This window comes from Gymnogyps californianus, chromosome 3 (assembly GCF_018139145.2).
Source record: "Gymnogyps californianus isolate 813 chromosome 3, ASM1813914v2, whole genome shotgun sequence".
Lineage (NCBI taxonomy): Eukaryota > Metazoa > Chordata > Aves > Accipitriformes > Cathartidae > Gymnogyps > Gymnogyps californianus.
The window spans coordinates 49,029,707-49,035,706 of NC_059473.1; positions in this window are offsets into that span (position 1 = coordinate 49,029,707).

A 6,000-nucleotide genomic window follows, 5' to 3' on the forward strand; every position below is an offset into this window, starting at 1 on the left:
AGTCTCAGTGGACAACAGAAAGGTTTTTGTTTTTCCACTGAATTTAAGTCTTCTGTGAACTCCAAATAGCTCAGCAAAAATCAAGGTTCTACAGGATTTTCCACCTTCAGAATGCTGGTGGAGGCTTTCTTTCAAGCTTCAATGCTACCATTGCAGTAACTAAGCTGACTGAAGATGTGCATATGCTGTGCTATAAAGGGAGAGCTGGCACCCACACTCGGTTTATGTTAAACTGATGTTTAATTTACTATTAATAGTCCTTTGAAAAGAAATGAAATGACAAATCCTATATATTGGTCTCAGAGTTGCACGTTTCTCATACAACTTGCTGCAATATTTGTACAGCACACAGAAAAGACAGACGCAAGTCTATATCCGTATCCCCTTGTCTGCTCCAGCCAGCACAGTATGAGAGTTCATTAACTTGATCGAAAGCAGAAGTGCCTTTTCTCCCGTACCCATTATAGAGATACAGATTCAAACTGGCAGAGAACCTAACTGTACCTGCTCAAACAGCCCTCTAAATCACATCCTCGTCAGTGGCTCTAAGCTGTGGAGTTGGACTGCAGCTTCTATAAAATCGGTTTGTTTTTCAGAAGTTGCTAAACCCATCCTTCAGCCTCTTGGATGCCTTTGCGACGGGAGGCACTCAGACAGCTTCTACTGCAATGCTATCCAGACACGTCTGCCAAGGGGTCTCGCCCCCTGCAATGGGCACGACTGAAGTGAACAGCTAAGCCTGCTGAAGCCTGACGTGAATTGTGCCTAATTGATCCCTTAGAAAATCCCTGAGCTGCTCCTTAAACCTTACTAGGGAGTTTCTATAAAACATGAAAAAAGTAATTTGAATGGAGGCAATGGTCAGGTTAGATAAACACAGCAAGAGAAAGTCCTCCACAGGCAGAGAGCTTGCTGCTTTTTGGCTTTCCACACCCCACTTCACATTATATGGCATTCAAAGAGTAGATGTGAACCAGGCTAAACCAGTGCCTGGCTAAAATATATCTCCCAAGCTGCCTGCAGTTCTTTGGTATATCAGGTGTCCTTTTCTGTGTCTGCCTGTCCAGCCCACCAGTCTGTGCTGCGACCAGCTGGTGGGGTGACTGGGCTGTGCAGGGCGGCAGCACCCCATCCCCCTGTGCGCTCCTGGCACACAGCACCCACCGCACGGCAGCTGGGGAAGCCTTGCAAGGGGAAAGGAGCAACTGAAGCACCAGGGAGCTGCTGTGTCTCTCAAAAGACGCAAATGGGCTCTGTGAGGCAGAGGAGGAAAAGCAGGGACTGCCAGTTACTGTGCTGTGCGGAGACTTGCCAACCAGCTGACGAGGGAACGGATGGTGCCTGGCCCTCTGCAGGGACTGGGGACCAGTTGGCAAAGGCAAGAGAGGAAACGGCTCTATTTTTCCATGGCTAGCCAAGGGAGTATAACTTTCCTGTGGGCTCTTTTATTCATCATGGGCCCACCACAAAAAGGTGCTACATTTTGCAAATCTTTATGTGTGCACAGCAGAACACGAGCCACCTCTCTGGAAAATCACCACAGGACATAAACAGCACTATACGTCACAGCGGCTACAACTGCAGTAGCAAACTGAAATGGTCCAGGGCATGGATCCAATCCCTGGCACCTGAGCATCTGCACTGTTTAACTGTTGGTGTGCTTATTGGCACAGTTTTGGCCTGTGCCAACTGTCCCAGGCAATGCCAGGGCATGTTTCGGTGCTGGGGATTTTCCACAATAGGCAGTATTGCTGAGGTTAATTTGTTTTGGGAGGAAGACAGCTTACCTATGTGATTGCAAGCTGTGCCATTTGCTGTCAGGGCTGGAGAAGGAGCCCTGGTCTGGTTTATTTGCTGGTAGACATACAGCCATTGAGGCCAGAACTGGCCTGCTTCTGTGCAAAATTCTGTAATTATTGTTATAACTATTTTTAATGATAAGCCATAGCTATGCTACTAAGACAAGCAAATATCATATACTAAAATGCATGTTTGGACATTTATTAAAGTGGTGAAAGAATAAGTCAGATATATCTGATGCTGCATAGCATATCTGTATTAGTTTTTATGCTAAAAATACCTGCCAAATGCTAAATCAAGTCATTTATAAAACCCGTGATTGTCTGACTTTACACATTTTATTTTCTTGCCTGTCAGGCTCTGGAAGGTTGGCTGCTCCCGTTCTAGGACAAGCAACATTTAACATCACAGCAATCAGCAGTGATCAAAGCTACTTCAGCTGAAAGTTCACTTTTTGCCTGTGATACCGAGTATTATTTGCCGTGGTGCACACCGGCTGTGTATGATCCTTTCCTCTGAAGAGATAAGTCCTCAGTGAGACACATGGCACCGAACAAGCTAACTGTGTTTGTTGTTTACAATATCTGCTCTGAGAAGTGGCTCTGCTGCCAGCGGAAATGCTGCCAGGGGTAGAGAAGAGTTCCTTAAAATGTCAAAGTTATCATTACTCTCACTTCATCAAAGATCTCATTGAGACTAATCGCATTGACGTTCACACCTTCCTGAGGACCCTGCCTGTCAGGAGGCTCAATTCCTCCATCTCCCAAACTGCAGGCCCCTTTCCCATGACAGGATGCGAGGCTGCCTCAGCTTCGCATGACACAGACGTGATGTGCCTCCGTTCTGCAAGCCACGGGGATGCAATGAGAGGAAGCATATATGATGTCCTGAGATAGCATGTCGCGTTCCTCTTCAGGTTGCTGCCTGTGAGGAGTTCCCTACGAATGTCTACAGAGTTTTAATCTCTCTTTAAAACCCTGTCTCGCTGTGATGCTTACAAAACCCAACCCACAACACAGTCAATGCGAAGGTTCAGGAAGTTGAGACAAGTGCTCCTCAAGTCGCTGTGACTCTACCAGGCACACTGTCCTTCCAACAGCCTCCCTCAGGGCATGCTCCTCAGTGCCTGAAGTTAGGTTTTCAGAGGAGTATTCAGAAAAAAGGCCCCCTTCTCTCCATCAACACAGAGTCTAGCGAGACGGGTCCCCCTGGGTTAGGGTCACTCTTAGGGAGCTTTCTCTCCTTTCCCCTCCCTCCACCCCATTTCCACAGTAAGTGTTTGAGTTCCTCAGCAGGCTTTAAATAGAAATCAACAGGAAGGGCAGGCAAGGTTGATCAGCTTTGCACACAGCAGGAGGTGCTAGTGCAGTCATCAAGAATTAGCACATAGGTTTCAACCCCGGGACAGAAAGACAGCAAAGATGTTACACCACACAAGCAAGTTTCAACTCAGCATCACTGAAAAGACTCCAAGAAGCAAGGCTCCACTACAGGTAGCATGATGCCACTGCCTTCAAATTAACCACTCCAGATTTACACTCATGCTGCCCTTTGCATCCCTTCTTCCAAAGGAAGCATTGCAGCCTTGGGTTAAAAATTCCCATTAAGAAAAAAAGCGAGTGATATTAACAGATCATAATCACCTGCAAATCATTTGGAAAAGAAGAGCTCCTTATCAACTTACGTAAAATCATGAAATAAATTCAATATGTTATTTATTCTATGATGATAAGCAACTTGTGTATTGGTTTGGGATATTCTGTGATAACAGAAGATAATTTTCTCATTTTTACTGATGACATTAAAACCCAAGGAGCCTTTTCATTGACTAGTTCATTTTCATTTATCCCAAACAGCCAAAAGACAATTGAAAACAATGCAGCACAGCAGTGACACAATGGAGTAATTCTGGACCCCAGTAGAGGTTGTTGGGGTTTTTTTCTTCCAAGCAGTGTACAAACTTGCCTCCATCAACCATTTCCAAAGGCAAGCTCTTGGGGCTTGTGGTGGATGTCATAACTGTTAAGTTTAGTAAATGTGTGTGTGGAAAGCTGATGGGTTATTTATAAAGGTCTCCGATGTAAATATTGAGGAGCCAACTGTTCAGCTAAGTTACTCAGCATACATATACTGTATGTGTGAACCAGAAACCTAAAAAGCTTAGCCAACAATGAAACTCTGCGAATAAGAAAAGACACCCTTTGCAGCCTGCAGGCCCGTAGTTGTAGTTCCCCAATAGGAGCGGTATCAAAGTGTCAAGACAGCTAATCTCAATGCTCAAGTCTTTGTTTCCTATATTTCAGACCTTTACCTTTACAAAGATTGTTTATATTTGCAAAATATAAAATATAAACATATTTGCATGCTCAGATGGGTTACTTCCCCCTAGAAATCTTGATCTCCACCTGCTGTCATCCAGGGATGCTCTCTCGAGTCTGAAAGCCATCAGTCCTTAGGTTCTCCTAGGTCCAACTGCAAGTGGACCACAGTCCACTTGTTTGTACCTTTGTATCCCATCCACAGAAATCGTATAGAAGCAGGTCAGAGCCAAGTAGTATATGTGGTGCAAAGGTCTCTTATTTTAGTCCTAGATCTTACATCACTGACAAATGAAGGAATAGAGAAAGGAAAAAAAGGGAGTTTGTGGCCTAAGGAGGAAGCTGAAGAGCTAAAACTTTCTTCCCACAATGTATAACTGCAACAGGACCTTAAGAAAAGTAATTCAAAACCTGCAAGTGTTACATCTGCTCCACATGCATCTGAGAGACCATTATGATTTGCATTTATATCCCAGAGACAGAGAAACCCAAAGTAGTAAGAAGTGGAAACTCAGCATCAGGTCACTGGGGGTTTTCTTCATCCATATATGTGAACAGTCCAAAAGAACTGGAAAGTCTTTAACTTAAAGGCAGACTGGATCTGGAGCTCCAAGGTCATGCTGACTGAAAAGGGAGGCTCTTCAGGCTGTGCTTCACCATGGCTGGTGGCATGATACTATTTGTAATTCTGTCAACTTAGAGTGAAGATGATGGAGTTGTATTAGCAGTCTCAAGAGGGGAAGAGTTGAGATGTAGCATCAGATAATTCAGGGAGAGATTTTGGTTTAAAACCTAACTACAATCAGGGGTGTGGGAGATGGGGAAAATGGAGCTGTTAAAATTTGCTGATTCCCCAAAACCATTATGTTCTGCAGAGACAGCTGAATTTTGATGAAGTTTTGGCAAAATCCAACTATGGGTTCAATGGAAATATGCCTTTTGTTCAAGTTGTCTTACCTGGGTCCTAGCCAGACCATCTCTTCTACTGTCTTGAAGTCAGAGAGCCCAGCATCTGATGTAACTTCCAATCCACACTTCTTTACTTTCTGAAGCAGAATCCTTTTCTTCTCCTTTTTTCGCCCTTTTTTCTGATGTTTTTTCCCCCAGCAGAAATAGTACTCTAGGACTTATACCAGATAAGCTCCTAATGATGTGTCTCCTGCCTTCTTTTTTATGAAAATGCAAAAGCAAGACAATTCCTCGTCTCTCTGACAGTGCCACTAACTTTACAGTTTTCTCACCAGCGTGTTGCAGCAAGGGGAAGTGCTTTAATGAAGAAATGGGCATCTTGCCCTAGTTTCATAATGGCTTGACATTAGGACCTAACAAGAACTACTTGAATGCCTCAAACACTTTTCCTTTCTGTTGCCTCCCTTCCCTCACCAGCTAGCCTTGTGATCACAGTAATAATATTGTTACACATGTCTTACACTCCTTCTGCTACCCTATTCCTTCCACCCAGGAGGGCTTTTCTGCAAGTTACAATGTTTTATGATTGTTATCTCATTTCATAAACCATATATCAAAGCTAATATTAACTGTATATACACTTTATTGTATTTGTACCTGGTGCATCATTGTTTGCTCTTAAGTGACCCCCTGCATAACACTGTATGTGGCAGACCTGGCATTTACCTTGCTTTTTTTCTAAAATGTCTTTGTCCTTCCTCTAAACTGGTTTGGGGGATTCAGCCATCACACACCAGCTTGTTCGCTTTCTTCCTTTCATATGCACATAAGAGAACCCTTTTTTTCCTTCTCTGTAGCCCTATGTGCTCAGACCACTGGTCTCCCTTTACACCTGCAGTGCTATTGCATTCTTCCTATGAGGCAGCTGCTTCCTATTAGCTTCACCTGGGATATTGAAGACCTGCTCAACAGA